Source organism: Symphalangus syndactylus, chromosome 10 (assembly GCF_028878055.3).
Source record: "Symphalangus syndactylus isolate Jambi chromosome 10, NHGRI_mSymSyn1-v2.1_pri, whole genome shotgun sequence".
Lineage (NCBI taxonomy): Eukaryota > Metazoa > Chordata > Mammalia > Primates > Hylobatidae > Symphalangus > Symphalangus syndactylus.
In genome coordinates, this window is record NC_072432.2 from 77,185,779 (window position 1) to 77,210,482 (window position 24,704).

The 24,704-nt window shown below is 35.2% G+C and overlaps 1 pseudogene; it reads left to right on the forward strand.

Annotated features, from left to right (window-relative positions):
• The first annotated feature begins 496 nt into the window (after positions 1-496).
• LOC129491629 (small ribosomal subunit protein uS8-like) lies at positions 497-9,219 on the forward strand (annotated as a pseudogene).
• The last annotated feature ends 15,485 nt before the right edge of the window (positions 9,220-24,704 follow it).

The window sequence follows — 24,704 nt, forward strand, 5'->3', positions numbered from 1 at the left end:
CCATAAAAATGAGTCATAAATTTACAGTAAAGTTGTTGGAGATCGGTAGTACTTTCAAACATCTTAAAAAGGCAAACAAAAATCTCTAGAGGAGCACATCTTCATCTTAGAACTCAAAGAATTCTCGTCAATATTTTCTCCTCAAACCATGAGCAATTCTAAGAAAGAAAAAAATTTTTAAATACTCAAGGAGATAATACACTATGTGTAAGAATCAGTCCACCCCCCACTTAAAAAAATCAAAAATCAAACAACAGAAATAGACCATAAATTCATCATATAATCACATTATTAGAATAAAAAGTAATTATGCTGGTTAGAATTTGAAAAACAAAACACAAGGTGAACTCTATCTCCAGGGATCTGGAAGCTATAAGGAAAAGTAAAGGAGCTTTGAAAATAGAGAACTCACAGAAACTAAAAATATAAAAATTGAATGAGAAACTCAATGAATGGCTATATCATTATATTGAAAACAACAGAGAGAATTAGCAAGATGGAGGACAGGTGAGAAGAAATTAAACAGAGTATAGAACATAGAGAAAAAACATGTGGAAACTATGAAAAATAGGTTAGGAAATGGTAAAATTAACTAAGAAAGTCTAATATACTCCTAATTAGTGAACCAGATAGAGAGAAAAGAATGAATTAGCCAAAAGAGAATGGCTGAGAATATTCTCTAACTAATAAAAGATATCAAACCAAAAATTCAAAAAGTCCAATATATTATTTGTAGAACAAGTCAAAAGAAATCCACATCCAGAAACGTCTGCAGAACATCGAATAAAGATATGTTTAAAAATGTGAGGAAAAAAAGGCAGATTATGTTCAAAGTATTGAAAGATGAACACCTAATCTTTTAGCAATAGAAATGCAAGACAATTTCAAATAACAGATCAGGCCAAATCTTACGGCCAATAAAAAAGAGGAAATCTTTCAAACTAATTCTACTACTTCTGGAAACACCTGATATTAAAATAAAAAAATATATATATATATCATAATAAAGGCAAATAATGTAAACATTTCACTCATAAATGTGGATGTAATATCCTAAACAAAATATTATAATAGCAAATTGAATCCTAATGTATTTTTCAAAAAATATACCTTGGCCAACATTATATTCTGGTTATATGAAAACAGATCAATATTTTCAATTTCATACATTCAGTTTGACAAATTAACATATTAAAAGAGAGGAAAGACGATAATTTACTTAGGTTGAAGAGAAATATTTAATAAAATTTAATATACATATTATTAGGAAATAAGAAATAGGAAAGAATATCTTTAACCTTATAAAAATGATATACACAGGGTAAATATTTTCCTGAAAGGGGAAAGATTTAAAGAGTTTCCTTTATAAGCAGGACTAAGACAAGGATGCACAATATCAGTACTCTTATGCAACATTGTATTAGAAGTCTTAGCAAGTGCAATAAGACAAGAAAAAAATGGAGACATAAAGATGCAAATTAGGAAAGATGTAATCATTTACATAAAAAATGAAGTCTTTAAATTACTACAAATTAGTAAATGGTTGTATATAAATTAACATTTAATTAAATATTAATATGAAGTTTGTCAGTTGCATTTCTAATTACCAGTAACAAACATCCTAATAATACAATTAAAGAGAGATGATAATTTACAATATTATCACAGAATATCAAATATCTTTTCAAATATTCAAAACTACTAAAGGGAAATTGCTTCAGTAAAGGATATCAAAGACCACTTCAATATATGGGATGATGTACCATGTTCATGCCTACGAGGATGTAGATTTGAAAATAGTATATCTTTTGCTAATAATCATCTCCAATACAGTTCTAATGTATAACAAGGTTATTCATGATCTGATGATAAGATGATTTTAAATTTTATATAGAAAGTAAAGGGCCAATAATAACCAGAAAGAACAGAGAGAAAAAATTGCTCAACTAGCTAATGGTAATTATTATAAAGCTATAGTAAGTATGATAGTATAGAACTATAATAAATGACAATAGTGTGGAGATAAACAGTGTTCCACCCAAAATAGAACAGAGAACTCAGAAACGTATCCACACATGTTGATTTTTGACAGAAGTGACATTTTAGATCAGTAGGGAAAGGGATGATTGGAGAATAAATGACTATCCATATGGAAAGAAGAAAAAATTGAAGCCACTTCACACTATATAAACACAAACTGCAGAAAATGAAAGATAAATGTCAAAAGTGAAATGTTTAAATACCTACTTGAAATAACTCATTTGGAACGTGTTTAGGTTTAGTGGGATGAAAAGGTTTATTTAAAATATTTTTTAAGGCTGTTCTGCCTATGGAGTAGCCATTCTTTTATTCCTTTGCCTTCTTAATAAACCTGCTTCCACTGTACTCCATGGAAAAAAATAAAAAATAAAATAAAATACATTTTTTTAAAAAAAGAGTTGACCATAAATAAGAAGACCTATAAATTTGACTGTATCAAAAGTGAAAATTGTTATAAATCAAAAGATATATTAAAACAAGTGAAAATATTATGAACTGGGAGAAAATATTTGTGATACAGATAACCAACAAAATATTGAGATGTTATTTAAGAATAAAAACTTTTCACAACTCAGTATGAAAAACTTTTAAAAGATAGAAAACGACCGGGCGTGGTGGCTCAGGCTTGTAATCCCAGCACTTTGGGAGGCCGAGGTGGGCGGATCACGAGGTCAGGAGATTGAGACCACGGTGAAACCCCGTCTCTACTAAAAATACAAAAAATTAGCCGGGCGTGGTGGCGGGCACCTGTAGTCCCAGCTACTCGGAGAGGCTGAGGCAGGAGAATGGTGTGAACCCGGGAGGCAGAGCTTGCAGTGAGCCGAGATCGTGCCACTGCACTCCAGCCTGGGTGACAGAGTGAGACTCAGTCTCAGAAAAAAAAAAAAGATAGAAAATATGTTGAAAGGCATAGAGACTTTTCACAGAAAAGAAAATGTATATGACCCATAAAAATATTAGTAGTGATTCCAGAAATACAAAACATGAACACAGTAAAGTACCAGTTTACATGTACTTAATAACAAAAATTAAAATGAGTGACCACTTCAAGGGGAGGAGATATGTCAATCTAAGTTTTATGTGAAGCCAGAGGTTTATTTAATTTGGTGATTCATTCTCTAAGAAAAATAAATTTAAAAAAATAGCTAGCAACAAATTATTTGCACTTTATAATATTTATTTGGAATGAGAAAAAGAAATCAAACCAAATTACAGTTTTTAAAAAGCTGACAATACCACAAGTGACATAGGCCAAAATAAAAACCTTAAAAAATTTTCCTTTTGATCATATATATATAATACTATTTTCTTATATACTTTGGCTGCATACTTTTTAATTTTATAACAACAACTTTGAAAATTTTGGCGAACAGATTAGAAAGATAATTCCAATTATTTAAGGATCATTATAACTTGGTTTTAATATTGATAGTATAGAAATATTTCAGCTTTATGACTAGTTATTAGTAATACCACATTGATTTTTTAAAGATTTTTGTCAAATTTGGGGAAACCTCTCTATGTTTATTTTCTATGTAAGTTGTGAGATTTTAGAGCATTTAAAGTTTTCTTGTGCAGGGAACTATATTAAAGAATTATGAACTCATTAACTAGATTATTGTTGATAGCCTCCTCATGTGGTGTATTTTATGTTATATTCATCAAAGTTAGTATTTGGGGCCACATTAGTAGGAAATATACATCATTTGTATATGAGCAATGGCATCTGGGACTTATCGAACATGACACATCAGATATAACAAGATATATTCCCATATGTTAAGGTGCATAAAACATGAGACTTGAAGACACTGATGTATTTATTTGTAGAATGCCTAAAGATTTATGCCGTAGAATGCATAGACCGTCTAAAAGATTCTATTGTGTAAAATACTTTTAACAATTGCATATTTATAATTGTATATGTGAATCACTGAGTGTATACCTGATGACAGGAAACTTCTGTTTTGACTAAGCATCAAAAAGAAACAAATCCGGCTGGGCACAGTGGCTCACACCTGTAATCCCAGCACTTTGGGAGGCTGAGGTGGGCCGATCACAAGGTCAGGAGTTTGAGACCAGCCTGGCCAATATGGTGAAACCCCATCTCTACTAAAATACAAAAAAAAAAAAAAAAATTAGCTGAGCATGGTGGCGTGTGCCTGTAGTCCCAGCTACTCGGTAGGCTGAGGCAGAAGAATCGCTTGAACCCAGGAGGAGGAGGTTGCAGCGACAGAGTGAGACTACATCTCAAAAAAAAAAGAACCAAATCCTTTCCTTGCAATTTTAAACATCTTTGATTGGAAGAATTTTACATTCATATAATTCAAATTTTATTTCTGCATTCCATTTCCAAACTTATTTCCTCTCCACTCACACGTGGTTTTGGTGCCAGGTACTGTAGAACAAGTTCTTACAGCAGGGCAACCTCAGGTCATAAGTCTTGTGAGATGATGCCAGCTGAGTCAGCACAATGCATAGCAGGAGGATTCCTGGGAGGCTTTCCTACACCAATATGGCACACAATAACCAAGTATCCAGAAAAGTGACTCTAGAAGCCACACAAACATATTCCTCTACACCTACTTAACACTTTAGCTTAACCCCCAAAATTCCAATGGCCATTTCATTGCATTTATCAGGTAGGGAAGTATGACCAAGAAAAAACTGAATGGGAAAAAGCAGCAAACTTAATCAATTGCAGTCAAGATGCCTTCTATTGCATAGTTAACCAAAACATATGGTTAGTGACTATATTGCTAAGGCCCTTCCAAGGGCCTTGCTGCATGTGAGAGAAACATCTAAAATTGGAAAATAAGAAAGTTGAAAGTAACAAATTTTTAAAAAGTTATAACCAAATTATTATCAAAGAAAGCTGGTATAACTGTATAAATATTAGACAAAGCTGACTTTAAGTCAAAAAGTACAGGTAAAGATAGTGATTTCATAACGATAAAACATAATCATTTTAATTTTAAAAAGGTATTCAGATAATAACAAACCAAGAAAAAAATACACAAATCCACAATGAAGCAAGTAAAATTTCCTTACAATGCCTCTATTGAGACATAATTCACATAAAATAAAAATCTCCTATCTAAAGTGTACTGTCCAGAGGTTTTTAATGTTCATAGAATTATGCAAACATAACAACTATCTAATTTCAAAAACATTTTTATCACTCCCAAAAGAAACTCCACACACATTAGCAGTTACTCTCAACTGAACTCCTTCCCCAGCCTTTGGCAACCACTAATTGAGTTTCTCTTTCTACGGATTTACCTACTCTGGACGTTTTATATATATGGGATTATATAATATGCAGTCTTTTGTGACTGTTTTCCTTCACATAGCACAATATCTTTGAGATTCATCCATGTTGTAGCTTGTATCATTACTTCATTTTTTTTCATGGCTGAATAAAGAATACACCACATTTTGTTAGTCCATTTATCAGTTAATAGACCCTTGGGTTTTTTTTTTTAATTTTGACTATTATGAATAAGGCATCTGTGAACATTTTGGTGCAAGTTTTTGTGTGGATATGTTTTCAGTCATCATATTTGGATATGATTTCTGAAAACATGTGGATATATTTTCAGTCGTCAGTCCCTTTTCAGCATTTAAGGGACACACTTAGGAAAAGAATTCTCCCATCATATATTAGCTTTATGTTTAACCCTTTGAGCAATTGCCAAACTGTCTTCTACAGTGCCTGTACCTTTTACAATCCCACAGGCAAGATTGGATAGTTCCAATTTCTCTACATCCTTGACAGAACTTATTATTGTCTGTCTTTTTTGTTTTAGTGATTCTAGTGAGTGTGAAGTGGTATCACACGGTGGTTTTAATTTGCATTTCCCTAATGGGTAGTGAGATTAATAATCTTTTCATCAGCTGATTTGCCACTTGTATGCCATATTTGGAGAAATATCTATTCAGTTTTTTAATCCATTATTCTATCAGGTTGTTCAATGTTTTCTAGCTTAGTTGTAAGAGTTTTTTATATATATTCAAGATACAAATCCCTTATAATTTGCAAGTATTTTCTCCATTTTGTGGTGGTCCTTCACCTCTTTATGGTGTGCATTAAATCACGTTAAATCACAAGCATTTTTATTTTTGATGACTGTTATGTGTTTTGTTCTTTTGTTGTTTATACTTAGGGCATCATAACTGAGAAACTGTTGACTAATCCAAAGTCATGAAAATTTACTCATGTTTTCTCCTAAGAGTTTTATATATTTGTCTCTTAAATTTAGATCTTTGGGCCTTTTTTAGTTAGTTTTTATACATGAGGTGAGATAGAGAAATAAATTTCTTTTCCATGTGGATATCCCATTCACTTGTACTAGAACGATTCACAGAAACTATTCTATGCTCGTTAAATTGGCTTGACACCCTAGTCAAAACCAATTGACTGGAAATGCAAAAATTTATTCCTGGAATTTCAATTCTGTTGTACTGATCTGTATGTCAATCCTTATGGTACTATCACATTATATTGATAACTATTCTTGTAGAAAGTTTTAAAATTGGGAAGTGTGAGTTCTTCAATTTTGTTCTTTTCAAAATTTGTTTTGGTTGGAAAACTAAACATTTCCATGTGAATATTAGAAACAGCTTGTTAAAATCTGTGAAACAAATCACTGGGATTTTGATAGAAATTTAATTGAATCTTTAGATCAGTTTGGAGAGTATTGTCATCTTAGCTATATGTGTATAATACATAAGCAAAGAAAACAGTGTATGTGACTATTAAAATATAGAAGGTCTGTTCATCAAGTCATTGTAAACTAAATAAAACACAGTTACAAAATGACACAAGATATTTTCAACACATATATTTAAGAACTCAGATCCTGAATATATAAAAAATTCCTATAAATTAGAAAAAGAAAGTGAACACAAATAAAATGGTCCCAAGACTAAAATAACTATTTGATGTAAATGGATATCCAAATGACTCAATAGCCATATGTAAATATACTCAACTTAACTACCAATAAAATAATACAAATTAAAAATAACATGAGAAAGCAGTACATGGTTACCAAGCTAACTAAAATTAATAAGAATAAGAATAAGAAAATACTAGTGTTGGTGAGGATATGGGACAACAGAAACTCATACACCGCACATACATTCACTTTTGAAAATAGTTTAAAATTATTCAGTAATATTGAAAATAATTTGACATTATCTAATTAAAATAAATAAGGCCTAGATATTTTTGTAAAAGTACATTAAAAAATATGTACTATAATGTTCGTAGCATTGTTGATGTTATAGCCCCAAACTGGAAATAATCCAAATATCCATTAACAGTAGAGTGAATAAATAAATGGTAATATGTTGACAAACTGGAATGCTCTCCAACAATAAAAATTAGCTATAGATATTCACATCAATAAAATGGCTTTCATAAACATGAAATTTAGCAAAAAAAAAAGTCAACAAAGGATTCAACATAATTTCACTTTAATGCCACTCAAAAAAAGAAAAAAACAATATTATAATTTTAAATATTTGCAAACAGATAATAATGCTGCAAAAAAAAAAAAAAACAAGAGTTGAAAGGAAAGGGTAAAAGCAAGAAGAAACATACAATAGGTCTGTGAGTTAACTGGCGAGTTTCTGATTCTTAACTTGGATATTGTTTACATGTGTGTTTGCCTGAATCCAGCAGCACATCAAAAAGCTTGCCTACCACCATCAAGTAGGCTTTATCCCTGGGATGCAAGGTTGGTACAACATATGTAAATTAATAAATCTGATTCATCACATAAGCAGAACTAAAGATAAAAACCATCTGATGATCTCAATAGATGCAGAAAAGGCTTTTGATAAAATTTGACATCCATTGTGAACTAAAAACTCTCAATAAACTAGGTATTGAAGAAACATACCTCAAAATAATAAGAGCCATATATGACAACCCCACAGCCAACATCATACTGAATGGGCAAAAGCTGGAAGCATACCCCTTGAAAACTGGCACAAGACAAAAATATCCTCTCTCACCACTCTGATTCAACATAGTATTGGAAGTTCTGGCCAGGGCAATCAGGCAAACGAAAGAAATAAAGAGCACCCAAATAGGAAGTGTGGAAGTCAAACTATCCCTGTTTGCAGTTGACAAAGATGCCAAAAGCAATTGCAACAAAGCAAAAATTGACAAATGGGATCTAATTAAACTAAAGAGCTTCTGCACAGCAAAAAAAGAAAAAAAAAAGAGTGCAGACAACCTACGGAATGGGAGAGAATTTTTGCAAACTATGCATCTGGCAAAGGTCCATATGCAGCATCTATAAGTAACTTAAACAAATTTACAAGAAAAAAACAACACCATTAAAAAAGTGGACAAAGGACATGAACAGACACTTTTCAAAATAAAACATATATGTGACCAACAATCATATGAAAAAAAGCTCAACGTCACTGATCATTAGAGAAATGCCAATCAAAACCACAATGAGATACCATCTCACACCAGTCAGAATGGCAATATTGTAAAGTCAAAAAAGTAACAGATGCTGGCAAGGTTATGGAGAAAAGAATGCTGATACATTGTTTGTGGGAGTGTAAGTTAGTTCAACCATTGTGGAAGACAATGTAGTGATTCCCCAAAGACCTAAAGACAGAAATACCATTTGACCCAGCAATCCCATTACAGGGCATATACCCAAAGAAACAGAAATCATTCTATTATAAAGACACAGGCTCGTCCTCTTTCCACCATCTTTCTGCGCCGCCACAACGGTGCACACGAATGTCCTGGCTGATGCTCTCAAGAGGATCAACAATGCAGAAGAGAGGCAAACGCCAGGTGCTTATTAGGCCGTGCTCCGAAGTCATGGTCCGGTTTCTCACTGTGATGATGAAGCATGGTTACATTGGCAAATTTGAAATCATTGATGATCACAGAGCTGGGAAAACTGTTGTGTACCTCCAGACAGGCTAAACAAATGTGGAGTGATCAGCCCCAGATTTCATGTGCGACTCAAAGATCTAGAAAAATGGCAGAATAATCTGCTTCCATCCCACCCATTTGGTTTCATTATACCGACAACCTCAGCTGGCATCACTGACCATGAAGAAGCAAGACGAAAACACACAGGAGGGAAAATCCTGGGATTCTTTCTCTAGGGATGTAATACATATATTTACAAATAAAATGCCTCATAAAAAAAAAAGACACATGCATGTGTATGTTCACTGCAACACTATTCACAATAACAAAGACATGGAATCAACCTAAATGCCCAACAATGATAGGCTGGATAAAGAAAATGTGGAACCTATATACCATGGAATACTATGCAGCCATAGAAAAGAATAAGATCATGTCTTTGCAGGGACATGGGTGGAGCTGGAGGCCTTATCCTTAGCAAACTAACACATGAATAGAAAACCAAATACCGCATGTTCTCATTTAGTGAGATCTAAATGATGAGAACACATGGATACATGGAGGAGAACAGCACACACTGGGGCCTGTAGCAGGGTGAAGGGTGGGAGAAGGGAGAAGATTTTTTAAAAAAATAGCTAATAGATACTAGACTTAATACCTGGGTGATGAAATACTCTGTACAACAAACCCCCATGAAACAAGTTTACCTAAGTAACAAACCTGCACATGTGCCCCTGAACTTAAAAATAAATAAATGAAATTAAATAAATGTGCGATTGCTTTACAATTATTCCTTAAACTATACATTTTGGGATTCTTATGCAAGTGTGTGATATATTTTATCTTTTGTTTTCTTTTTTTGAGATGGAATTTCGCTCTTGTTGTCCAGGCCGGAGTGCAGTGGCAAGACCTCGGTTCACGGCAACCTCTGCCTTCCGGTTTCAAGCGATTCTCCTGCCTCAGCACCCTGAATAGCTGGGATTACAGGCACCCGCCACCACGCCCAGCTAATTTTTATATTTTTAGTAGAGACGGGGTTTCACCATGTTGGCCAGGCTGGTCTCGAACTCCTGACCTCAGGTGATCCTCCCACCTCGGCCTCCCAAAGTGCTGGGATTACAGGCATGAGCCACTGTGCCCAGCCATATTTTATAATTTTTAAATATGTAAAAATAATGTATGGGGTAGCATTAGTCAGGAAAAGACTGTAAGAAGGGGGAGTATAGGCAATCACTAGTTGAATGAGTGAGGAAATAGCCGTCAAAACAACCTATTTTCTTTCAACAGACGTGCATTGAATGAACTGACTTGAATGACTGACTGAAGAGTCATGGTACAGAAAATGGGCTGGTTTCAGGGCCTGTAGAAACCAGTAGGTGCAGGAGCCTGAGTGTTATATTCAACTATTTAGTTTTATTAATTAAATTTGTTTCCTACTGATTGTTTTAACATTTTCTTTCTTTTTTTTTTTTTGAGACGGAGTCTCGCTCTGTCGCCCAGGCTGGAGTGCAGTGGCACAATCTCGGCTCACTGCAAGCTCCGCCTCCCAGGTTCACACCATTCTCCTGCCTCAGCCTCTCCGAGTAGCTGGGACTACAGGCGCCCGCCACCACGCCCAGCTAATTTTTTGTATTTTCAGTAGAGACAGGGTTTCACCGTGGTCTCGATCTCCTTACCTCATGATCCGCCCGCCTCGGCCTCCCAAAGCGCTGGGATTACAAGCGTGAGCCACCGCGCCCGGCCCTGTTTTAACATTTTCTTAATCTCATTACTCATTGAATGCAAGAGTAATTCTTGACAACATTATCTATCTATATCTATCTATCTATCTATCTATCTATCTATCTATCTATCTATCTATATCTATCTATCATCTGTGTGTCCCATGTTTTATTCCTCTTCAGTTTGGGAAAATACCTTACCTAGTAGATGTTCGATACACAATACATGGAATTAATACCAAATTTGCAAACAGTGCTCCATTATAAGATGACTTTTTATTATCTAATGATTTTTACCTATAGCTAGGCTAGATGGACAGAATAATCTAAAACCCTTTTAAAACTTCCTTTATTTTAATTAAAGCTAGTCTCTTAGTTAAGCGAATATGTCCTTCATGCCACAAAGTGACCTCTTGCCCAAAGCATTCTATTCAACTGAGAAAAGGACATATGATATGTCTTCCTCCTGAAGGAAGGAACCCTGGCATGAACACTGCAAATTCAGTTCTATTAAAAGTAATGAAGTAGGAATGTCAGTACAATTATCTGCAAACAGTTTGTGTCTGTTCAGGCTTTTTCACACTTCAGAGTAATAACTGCTGTAGGCTTATAAAATTTATGTGCAGCATAGCCTAACTGCATGATGTTTATGTGGATGTTAACTCATAGTTAGCTTTTTTTTCTTCAGATACCCAAAAGGCCTACCTAGAAGATGATTTTGGTCTCAAAATCTGTTACTAGAAGTGAATTGGAGAGTATCGAGTTCACAATATTTAGACAAAGGCTGTGTGTATGTATGTGTGTGTATTCTGTTTTACACTGTGTATGAAAAGGTCTTTTAAATATGTGTTTATATATACCTGTATGTATATACACTTTTTTTCATGCTGTAGTGGTATCAATCACAGAGTTGGAGATAGGCTGACTAGTTTTTGCTAATTGTATGATTTGGCACACTTACTTAGATTTTCTTTGCCCCAGCTTCCTCAAATGTAACAAGGGAAAATAGTATTACCTAACTCTTAGAATTATGCTAAGAATCTTATATGAATACTAAATGAGATCAAACTTGCATGCCATTTATCCTAACATTTGGCATATAGTATCTAATAAATGTTAGCTATTATCAGTAATAATAAAAATATTATCAGTAATAGTAAAAATAAAGAAAATACTGATATATGCATCCCATGCATACCTAGATTTACTTTTATTGATAATAATTGATAAATATGTTTATTTTCTTTGACTACCCTCTATTTCATAGATAAACCAATGTTGCAGAATCAGTACAGAGAGAAAAATTGTAGGCAGACTTCTAAGATGCCTGTAATGACTCTTCCCTCATGTTATTCATGCATTTTTCTAATTCCCTCCACTTGCATCTGGGATGAACCTAGTAACCCACTTCCAGTGAACTGAGTAAAGCAAAGGTGATGGGATGGTACCACCAAGGTTAGATTAGTGATTGCCGTCATGCTAGCACACCTCTCTCTTGTCTTTTTGCTTGTTTGCTCTGATGAGGCAAGCTGTTATGCTGTGAGTTGCTCTACAGAGTGGCCCAAGTGGCAAGAAATTGAGGGCAACTTCTGACCAATAGCCAGTAAATAACTGAGGCTCTCAGAGAAACTGACGTCTTTAGTATGACAACCACGAACCACTGAATTTTGCCAACAACCATGTGAATGGGCTTGGACGGGGACTTTTTTTTCCAGTTGAACCTTTCTACATCTGCAGTCCTAAACCACACCTTGATTGCAACTTGAACCAGAACACTCAGTCTAGCCTCACCTAGATTCTCAAACTATGAGACAATGCATGTTTTTGTTTTAAGCCACTAAGCTTAGGGATAGTTTGTTGTGTAGCAACAAATAATTAATATAAGGAGCAAGGACTTGAAACAAGAGCCACGTTTTCCAGTATACCAAATAATCTCTAAAGAGGAATTAGGGGACGTTAAGACATTTATGTGTAAACTACAAATACAACTGTTTTGTAGAAGAGATTGTACTTACTTTGTTCTTTCAAATCTAAGCCTTGCTTTTATTCTTTTTTAAGCATTCTTCTCTTCTTCCATAAAAATGAATCCAAACAATAATTATTTTAGAAACTGTCTTTCTACCCAACTGATGTATTTATGATATTAAAAATGACTACTTTTATGGGTTTAAAGGCTTTATAAAGATTTATATATGATTTTCTGGAGGGAAATTGGAAATAAAAAAGGATAACAATAGGATATTAGGCAATAAGCTCTCAAGTCCAGAAATAATTTATCTTTGTAGCCTTAGCAGTTAGCACAGAATCTGGCACACAGAACACAGAACAGATTTGTTTTTCTTGCTCTATGAAAACAATCATATTTTTAAAAAATAAGAACTATGTAAATAGAGTACAGATTTTGGAGCCAGGACTCTTTTATTTCAAATACTGCTTCTACCCACCACTAGCTATGTGACCTCAGGCAAGCCACTTACTCCCTTAGACACTGAAAATTACAACTGAATTTAATTTTGTTAAAAGAAAAAATTAAGAAAGTTTGTTGAGAGGGACATAGTCCTTGTGTTAGTCCGTCTTCATGCTGCTGGTAAAGACATACCGGAGACTGGAAAGAAAAAGTTTTTTAATTGGACTTGCAGTTCCACATGGCTGGGGAGGCCTCACAATCATGGCAGGAGGTAAAAGGCACTTCTTACATGGTGGTGGCAAGAGAAAATGAGGAAGAAGCAAAAGCGGAAACTTCTGATAAACCCATCAGCTCTCATGAGACTTATTCACTATCATGAGAAGAGCATGGGAAAGACCAGTCCCCATGATTCAATTACCTCCTCCTGGGTCCCTCCCACAACACATGGGAATTCTGGGAGATACAGTTCAAGTTGAGATTTGGGTGGGGACACAGCCAAACCGTATCAGTCCTGATAGATATTAAAATATTATAACCATAACAATTTGAAATGAACGTTTATAGAAAAAGAATAGGCACACAGTTCAGTGACTCAATATTGAATGTCCATTAGTCAATCTAAGTACAGTTTGGTAATTTCAGAGTAGTAAATATAGGATTTCAAATAATTTAGGTAAAAAGGATATTTGGATAACAGGATGTTTAAATAACAGGATATTTACAAAAAAACAAAAGACATGGAATACTTAATGACACATATACATTACCATGTTAAAATTCCAAAAATAAACTTGTTAGCATGTTAAAATAATAAATTAATACAAACAAGACCACTAACCTGTAAGAAATATGTTCAAAGGATATAAAGCATAAATCCATAGGAAAACATACCAGATTGCCTAGTACATCCTGGAAAAAGGACAGATTACCTCTCTTTTAAGTTGCATTTATGAAAGTCCATGTAAAGCACCGACATAATTGCTTATTGGTTAGATTGCCAAAGACGAAAAGTAATGTTGGTATCGAATGTGAGTCATGATGCACGGGTGTTACCTAAACACCAGGGTTTGGTTGGGGTTCTAATACTCATCACATGACCAGCCAATAATTGAGACAATGAATATTACCATTACCAGAGAAGAAGCCTTTATTGAGATGCTGCAGCTAAGGAGATGAAATATAAATCTTGAATCCATTTCCCCAGTTCTCTGACTGTAATTGAAGGTTTACACAGTAAGGAAGGAATGTAGCTATGTGCAGGGAAATGGGAATTAGGGAGGGAAGGAAGAGGAGTTGGTCAACAGGAAGCAGATGATCAGTTAGAAAAGCAGGAATTAGGGGATAAGGAAGAGGCATTTCAGTTCCTTAATACTATCTGGGAAGCCTGAGAGTTGGTTTCCTGAGGAGGGAATTCAGATAAGACAAATGCATGTTTCAAGCTTTAAGACCAGGAAGGTAAATTTCTATGTTTATTCAAACAAAAACAACAATAAAAACAAAAACCATCTGTAAATATAAGTTCTATGGGGAAATTGAACCGGTTTCAGGGAAACAAACTTTTATAAATTCTGTGTGAGAGAATACAATGAACAAGTCTTTATTAAGGGACATTTGTCACTATCTATGATAATTAAGAATCCGCACATCACTCTAGGCCAGGCACAGTGGCTAACACCTGTAATCCCAGCACTTTGGGAGTCCAAGGTGAGGTGCATGGATCACTTGAGGTCAGGAGTTTCAGATCAACCTGGCCAACATGGTGAAACTCTGCCTCTACTAAAAATACAAAACGTTAGCAGGTGGTGGCTGCTGTAATCCCAGCTACTTGGGAGGCTGAGGCAGGAGCATCACTTGAACCTGGGAGGCAAAGGCTGCAGCGAACCAAGATCGTGCCACTGCACTCCAATCTGAGAGGAAGAGCGAGACTCACCTCAAAAAAAAAAAAAAAAGAGAACCCACACACCACTCTTCTAGAAAATTCTGAGGAGATGATTGTAGTGGCATAAAGTTGGAGTTTCCAAAATCATATCGTAAAAAGAGACACAGAAAGTAGGAGAGCAAAAAAAAAAACCTCACAGCTAGCAAGTACAACAAAAGTGGATAATAAAGTATCTGCATGGACTCCAAAATACAAGCAGATGGAACAAACCACCAATAACAATATTATTGCATTGTACAACATCTCTAGGAGGTACGAGAATAAAGCCAATGGGCATCTAAATGACCTGGAAAAGATTCTCACCAGAAAACAATCACGGCAAGTGAAACCTGGTAAGATGCAAAATCCAGATTGTTATAAACTCCACAAAGCAAACAACGTTTTCTTCAACAACAATAAAAAACGTTAAGAAAAAAAGGGATAACAGGATGCCCAGGAGGCATTATATCTGGTTCCTGATTCAAGCAAACTATAAAACAACTGACAACTGAAAATATGCACGCTGACTAGCTAGATATTTGAGGATTTTTTAAAAGAACTTTTTAATATGTACAAGTTGTATCACAGTTAGGTTAAAATTAAAAGTCATTATCTCTTAGAGAGTTATATTGAAATATGTATTGATGAAACGGCATGATTTGCTTTGTAAAAAGCAATGCTAATCATAAAAATGATATTCTTCAAAATAAAATGGGAAGGGAAGAAGTGGATGGGAATATAGGTGAAACAATACTTGCTGTTTGTTGATAACAATTGAAAGAGAATGCTAATTACTTGTGGGTTTTATACCATTCTGTTTTAGTATATGTTTAACATTTTTGATAAGTTAAAACCGCATACACCATTGACTTGGTAATTTTACTTCTATCAGTTTATCTACGGATACACTAACAAACATAATTGTGAAGCAGATGTGAAATGAAGAGCAAAAAATCTAGAACTAACTTAAAGGAGATGTTGTACCTGGTTGAAAAACATGAACTGTTATAACAAATAATAGACGTATATAGGTATTAAATAGCAAGTTTCCTGTGGACTAATCATAATGTTAAAAAAAGAAACTTGCAGCAAATTATTTCTCCTAAGTAATATATTAAATCTACATATAGCAGCAGTCTTCCCTTAGCTACGACTTCACTTTTCATGATTTCAGTTATCCACAGACAACTGCAGTTCAAAAATATTAAATGGAAAATTCTAGAAATAAACAATTTATAAGTTTTAAATTGCATGTCGTTCTGAGTAGCATGATGAAATGTGGCACCATCCTGCTTTGTCCCACCCAGCATATGAATTACCCTTTCGTCCAGCATATCTATACTGTACGGTATGAATGTATAGAAAAAAATACAATATATATAGAGAGGTCAGTACAGTCTTCAGTTTCAGGTATCCACTGGAGGTCTTGAAACATATTTCCTGAGGATAAGGGCAGACTACTATATATAAATTTAGGTCAGTGAGAAATATATAATTAAATAAAATGTGTGTATATATGCTTGTAAATATAGATACACATATGTCTGCATGCACACAAAACCACGCATATACATTGCATGTCCCTAGAATGTTTTTGGTAGAATATGTACCAAATGATATCAGTGGCAAGTTTTATAACATGCTTTTTGTTTTATTTTGTTTTCATTATCACTTATCCATTTATTCACTCATTCATTTAACATATATTAATTTAGCATATACTATTGCCGTGTACTATTGTAGGTATTGGAATATGCTACTTAACAACACAGACATAAATCACTGTTCTCCCAGAAATATAATATTGGAAGATGGGTAATATACCAGATAAATACGTAAGAATTATAGTATGTCAAAAGACAAACAGAAAAGGAGTGGGAAAGGGAGACTGATGAATTTTTAGATAGAATGGCTAGGGAAAGCCACATTGAAAGGGCAACTTTTAAGTAAAGACTTGAAGGAAATGTGGGAAATAAGCTTAGTGATTTTTCCTGGCAAAAAGCTGTAAAGCAGAGAGAACAGCAATTAGAAGATTCTGTAGCAAGATTATGCCTTCTAAATTTGAAGAACAGCTTGGAGATGAGTGTGGCTGAGAGGAATGTGGGGAACAGTTATAGGAGATGAATTCACAGAGGAAGCTGGGCGCTGAATCTTGTAGTAAAGATTTAGTATTTTACAATGAGAGAGATGGGAAAGGGCATCAGATCTTTCTTGTTTCTGTAATACTCGCTTTGAAGATTTTTCTTTATAGTTGTTTTATTGTGATTTATAAGAAGTTTGTATTATTTTTCATAGGAAGATCCTTATAAAAAAACATCTACAATTGTCTTCCTTTAATTTGAAAGTGTTATGATTTCCAAAAAAGGCTTTCTATTAGCTTGGCTGCCAATGGTCATTCATCTGCGTGAGAACGAATGAAATCAAACCTTGATTCATTTTTAAATACTCATGAGTTTGCCTCTAATAATCTTCACTGTTCTTTCGTGTAACCACCTGCTAAAACTCATCTCTTCACTTGTCACTACACCCAGACCTACCCTTTATGTTTGTTCCTTGTAACTCCAGGTAACAGAAATACCTGCATGTGGACACAACAAGATGTTGTTTCTATGAACAGAAATTCACTTTCCCAACAAGTGGTTTTACCAACCAATCACTTATAATCTATAAGTAATTATATCATGCTAGTCACATGTCTTGTGTGTAGCCTAAAGAGAGAGTTACATCTTTCTGAAGTCTTTAGGTAAGATGGCATGTCCTCATGAAGAGCAAAGTTATATCCCATGTATGACCATCTCCTCCCTAATAAGAGAGTACAGCTTTCCTTCAATGGCCACCTCATGCTGTGTTTGCCAGTACAGCCCTTGCTAAACCTTATTTAGTGCTGGTTCCTAATTGAGTATTTAAGTGTTGGTATAGACAGCTTTTATTTATGAGTCAAGAAAGAAAAGAAAGATCTGTGTTGCTATCAAGTTTTAATTGAAGCACACTTTACTATCTTTTGACTGAGTACCCCATTGCCATTTTCATAATGATTACAACCTTGAGAGGAAGCTCTTCTGATAACTGCAGGCTGGTAATGAGAAAGCATGCTGTGCTGTAGCTAAATGACAGCTGGGATTTCCCCCCACAATAATATATAATCCATGAAGAGATTCGAATTAAATGGAATTGGCCTGTTTTAAGCAGTCTAAAAGGAGCCTTTGATGTGAACTTGCAACTTAATGTTGAAATGTAAAGCTCTGTCACCCTCTCCTTATGTTTAAAGAAATGGCATGATTATTACTTCCCCTCACCTCTACCAAAAAAAACCCAAAATATTAATTTTCACTAGATGCGCTATCAGTTAGGAATTATGTTTAACTGTCTATGACAGGAAAGTCTAAATAACTATGACTAAAACAAGACATATTTATTTCCTCACTGATTAAGGAGGCCTGAAAGTGGACAGTTTACATTTGTACAGAAGCTGCAGTCAGCAGCAGGAACTTCGGCTTCTTCATTGTTTTTGCTTTGCCATCTTTAGCGTATGGCCTTTTTTTTTTCTTTCTTTTTTTTGGGGGGCCAGGCTAGAATGCAATGGCAGGATCTTGGCTCACTGCAGCCTCCGCCTCCTTAGTAGCTGGGATTACAGGCTCCCACCACTATGCCCGGCTAAATTTTGTTTTATTTCTGTGTGTGAAGACGGATTTCACCATATTGGCCAGGCTGGTCTCAAACTCCTGAGCTCAAGAGATTTGCCCACCTCAGCCTCTCAAAGCGCTGGGGTTACAGGTGAAAGCCACCATGCCCGACAGCCTATAGCTTTCTATTTCAAGGTTTCCTAATGGTCCAAGACGGCTGCTAGAGTTCTAACTATCATAGCAACATTCCAACAAGAATAAGGAAGGAGAAAGGTAAAGGACTCACTGCTAGCTGAGGCAGCCTCCTGGAAAAAATATCAATAATGTCTACTACATCTCACTGGCCACCTCTCACTATAAGAAAGAATCACTAATATAGGCTGTTAGCTGGGCTAATTGCATCTTTATAATGTAAGGGTTTTATTAAAAGTAATTGCAAACACCACAATTGCTTTTGCACCAATCTAATAGTAAGAGTACTTATAGTTTACTTGGCTGACCCCTGCTGATATTGATCCTGCCTTTTTAAAAGGGAAGCTCTGAGTGATGGCTGGGTGAGTAACACATAGCTGTTTAGTCACTAAAGAGTGAGTTTACTCTGTCACTCCTTTCCAACATTTTAACTATAAAAGAGAGCATAATTGAAAGCCTGCTGATTGAGGACTAGGTCTAGAAATCAATGATTGTGGACTTAGTAATGGATCCCTAAAGGTTTTTCTAATTTGATTTCCTTCCTTTACATCCTATCATTTATCTTCCTAATAAATATTTGGTTTATGCTTTCTTTAAGGAAAGGCAGAGTGAAGGTTAGTATGTTAAAGCCTTTGCTCACCCTGTTGTTAAGAAATGTGTTTAAACGTGGGTACAGTGGCTCACACCCATAGTTCCAATGATTTGGAAAGCTGAGTCAGGAGCGTCACTTAAGACCAGGAGTTCAAGAGTAGCCTGGGCAACACAGCGAGACCTCCATCTCAGAAAGAATAAAAGAAAGAAAGAGAGAGGGCAATACGTTTGAATATGTTTGATCTAGTCTTTCTGATATTACTACCTTCAGAAACCACCCCCTCCTGCCTCTCCTTGAAAACACACATAGCATCTCAAAGAACAGAAAAATATCAAAATAGTTTGGGAAACATTGAGTTAAGTCTTAGAGGAGCTTCTTTATGCTTCATCGAGACAGAAATGTTATCATGATAGAGATTATTTTGAAGGCATGATAACTTTTTCTAACTCTTTGAATAAGAGAGTAAATACCAATTTGCTGGGAACCACTAAGCTTACTTTGAGATCAGTAAATCAGTTTTTTTTTTTTCTTTTTCTTTGAAGAACTACAAAATGGAAATACTTATCCAAAAGCTTTATCTTTAGCCCTTTGTATTTCAGTTTTTGACACAGTAAACCTTCTCTTGCCAAGCCATGGTGGCTTTTGGTAGAGAAAAGAACCCTAGCAGGATGTGTTAAAAATAAATAAATAAATCCCTGGTAAGAGACTTGTAAGACTTGTAAGAGACACTGTTTATTTTTCCATTTTTTTTTTCACATTACTTTCCTTCTCCAAGTTCATTTAATGTAGTTTGGAGTTCCAGTTAAAGTTCTAAGTGGATCCCTCTATGATTTATTACAAAGGAGATCACATAATAGCAGCTAAATAAAATGCAGGTCAGGTCTTCTATTCTTTCATTTAAAAAAAAAAAGTGTTTATTAGAATAGTTAGCAAGATGGCCGAATAGGAACAGCTCTGGTCTGCAGAGTTCCTAGAGACCTACAAAGAGACTTAGATTCCACACACAATAATAGTGGGAGACTTTAACACCCCACTCTCAACACTAGACAGATCAGCGAAACAGAAACTTAACAAGAATATTTAGGACTTGAACTCAGATCTGGACCAAGTGGACCTAATAGACATCTACAGAACTCTCCACTCCAAATCAATAGAATATACATTCTTCTCGCACCACATCACACTTATTCTAAAATTGACCCCATAATTGGAAGTAAAACACTCCTCAGCAAAAGCAAATTAACAGAAATCATAACAGTCTCAGAATACAGTGCAATCAAATTAGAACTCAAGATTAAGAAACTCACTCAAAATTGCACAACTACATGGAAACCAAACAACTTGCTCCTGAATGACTACTGGGTAAATAACAAAATTAAGGCAAAAATAAAGATGTTCTTTGAAACCAATGAGAACAAAGACACAACGTACAAGAATCTGTGGCACACAGCTAAAGCGGTGTTTAGAGGGAAATTTACAGCACTAAATGCCCACAAGAGAAAGCAGGAAAGATCTAAAATCAACACCCTATCATCACAAATAAAAGAACTAGAGAAGCAAGACCAAACAAATTCAAAAGCTAGCGGAAGACAAGAAATAACTAAGATCACAGCAGAACTGAAGGAGATAGAGACATGAAAAACTCTTCAAAAAATCAATGAATCCAGGAACTGGTCTTTTGAAAAGATTAACAAAATAGGTAGACCACTAGCCAGGTTAATAAAGAAGAAAAGAGAGAAGAATCAAATAGATACAATAAAAAAGGATAAAGGGGATATCACCACTGATCCCACAGAAATACAAACTACCATCAGAGAATACTATAAACAACTCTACACAAATATACTAGAAAATCTAGAAGAAATGGTTAAATTCTTGGACACATGCACCTTCCCAAGATTAAGCCATGAAGAAGTCAGATCCCAAAAGAGACCAATAACAAGTTCTGAAATGGAGGCAGTAATTAATAGCCTACCAAACAAAAACAAAAAGCCCAGGACCAGATGGATTCACAGCCAAATTCTACCAGTGGTACAAAGAAGAGCTTTGAAACTATTCCAAACAATAAAAAAAGAAAGACTCCTCCCTAACTCCTTTTATGAGGCCAGCATCATCCTGATAACAAAATTGGCAGAGATGCAACAAAAAAAAGAAAATTTTAGGCCAATATCCCTGATGAACATCAATGCAAAAATCCTCAATAAAATACTGGCAAACCAAATCCAGCAGCACACCAAAAAGCTTATCTACCACGATCAAGTTGGCTTCATCCCTGGGAAGCAAGGATGGTTCAACATATGCAAATCAATAAACATAATCCATCACGTAGACAGGACCAACAATGAAAGCCACACGATTATCTCAATAGATGCAGAAAATGCCTTCAATAAAATCCAACACCCTTCATGCTAAAAACTTTCAATAAACTCGGTATTGATGGAACGTATTTCAAAATAATAAGAGCTATTTATGACAAAACCACAGTCAATATCACACTGAATGGGCAAATCTGAAAGCATTCCCTTTGAAAATCGTCATTAGACAAGGATGCCTCCTTTCACCACTCCTATTCAACATAGTATTGGAAGTCCTGACCAGGGCAATCAGGCAATAGAAAGAAATAAAGGGTATTCAAATAGGAAGAGAGGAAGTCAAATTGTCTCTTTTTGCAGATGGCATGATTGTACATTTAGAAAGCCCCATCATCTCAGCCCCAAATCTCCTTAAGCTGATAAGCAACTTTAGCAAAGTATCAGGATACAAAATCAATGTACAAAAATCGCAAGCATTCCTATGCATCAATAATAGACAGAGAGCCAAATCGTGAGTGAACTCCCATTCACAATTGCTACAAAGAGAAAAATATACCCAGGAATCCAACTTACAAGGGATGTGAAGGACCTCTTCAAGGAGAACTACAAACCACTGCTGAAGGAAATAAGAGAGGACACAAACATGAAAACATTCCATGCTCATGTATAGGAAGAATCAATATTCTGAAATTGGCCATACTGCCCAAATTAATTTATAGATTCAATGCTATCCCCAATAAACTACCATTGACTTTCTTCACAGAATTAGAAAAAAACTACTTTAAATTTCATATGGAACCAAAAAAGAGCCCATATAGCCAAGACAATACTAAGCAAAAAGAACAAAGCTGGAGGCATCATGCTACCCGACTTCAAACTATACTAGAAGGCTACAGTAACCAAAACAGCATGGTACTGGTACCAAAACAGATATATAGACCAATGGAACAGGACAGAGGCCTCAAAAATAACACCACACAACTACAACCATCTGATCTTTGATAAACCTGACAAAAACAAGCAATGGGGAAAGGATTCTCTATTTAATAAATGGTGCTGGGAAAACTGGCTAGACACATGCAGAAAAATGAAACTGGATCCCTTCTTTACACCTCACACAAAAATTAACCGAAGATGTATTAAAGACTTAAACAGAAGACCTAAAACCATAAAAACCCTAGAAGACAACCTAGGCAATACCATTCAGAACATAGGCATGGGCAAGGACTTCATGACTAAAACACCAAAAGCAATGGCAACAAAATCCAAAATTGACAAGTGGGATCCAATTAAACTAAAGAGCTTCTGCACAGCAAAAGAAACTATCGTCAGAGTGAATTGGCAACCTGCAGAATGGGAGAAAATTTTTGCAATCTATCCATCTGACAAAGGGCTAATATCCAGAATCTACAAAGAACTTAAACAAATTTATAAGAAAAAACCAACCCCATCAAAAAGTGGGTGAAGGATATGAACAGACACTTCTCAAAAGAAGACATTTATGCAGCCAACAAACATATGAAAGAAAGCTCATCGTCACTGGTCATTAGAGAAATGAAAATCAAAACCACAATGAGATACCATCTCACAGCAGTTAGAATGGTGATCATTAAAAAGTCAGGAAACAACAGACGCTGGAGAGGATGTGGAGAAATAGGAATGCTTTTACACTGTTGGTGGGAGTGTAAATTAGTTCCACCGTTGTGGAAGACAGTGTGGCAATTCCTCAAGGATTTAGAACCAAAAACACCATTTGACCCAGCAATCCCATTACTAGGTATATACCCAAAGGATTATAAATCATTCTGTAGAGACACATACACACGTATGTTTCTCATAGCACTATTCACAATAGCAAACACTTGGATCCAACCCAAATGCCCATCAATAATAGACTGGATAAAGAAAATGTGGCACATATACACCATGGAACACTATGCAGACATAAAAAGGATGAGTTCATGTCCTTTGCAGGCACATGGATGAAGCTGGAAACCATCATCCTCAGCAAGCTAACACAAGAACAGAAAACCATCAACACTGCATGTTCTCACTCATAAGTGGGAGTTGAACAATGAGAACATATGGACACTGGGAGGGGAACATCACACACCAGGGCCTGTTGCAGGGTGGAGGCTAGGGGAGGGATAGCATTAGGAGAAATATCTAATGTAGATGGTGGGTTGATGGGTGCAGCAAACCACCATGGCACGTGTATACCTATGTAACAAACCTGCATATTCTGCACATGTATCCCAGAACTTAAAATACAATAAAAAAATAAATAAAATGTTTATTAGATGCTTACTATGGGCAAGGCATAGTTCTGGGCATAGTGTTAAATATTTGCAAAATAATTGGAAATAATTTTTTGGCTAAGCTGTTTCTATCTAGCAGCAGTTATGTATTTATTATTCCACCGACTCTAATGGTGTACTCTAACTTAATATGTAGTAGTAAATAAATATCTAATGGGATAATTAAATCTCAATAGGGACATAATTGCTGAATAGCATTCTAAAACTCTGGAGACACCAGAGCTTTAGCTCATTTAGTCAAATAAATTTTATTATATGCATAGACAGTTTGTATTTTCTCTCTAAAGCATGGTCTTTACAGCACCTGTTTTTCTGTAACAGTCACATCAGGATTTATTTGTAGTACAATATGCTTAGTTACAACAGTCTTGAGAGTTATAATCCTTTTAAGCACTCCCTTCACTTGAAAGCATTTTCAAACACTTTGGGCATGCGACTACATAAGCCCCAAGTGTGATTTAATCCTCAGTATTGTGGGTTGATCTTGAAGCTGATACTCCTCTGAGAAAATTGAAAGTGTATGTTGATTTTGTATGTTGTTATTTATCTGGGATAACAGGAAATGAAAAATGTAGATCATTCTATCACCTACAAAACTATAGTTTGCCAAAATTATGCAACTGCTTTAATGTGAAGCCTATATACAAAAAGATATAGTTCTTTTTTAT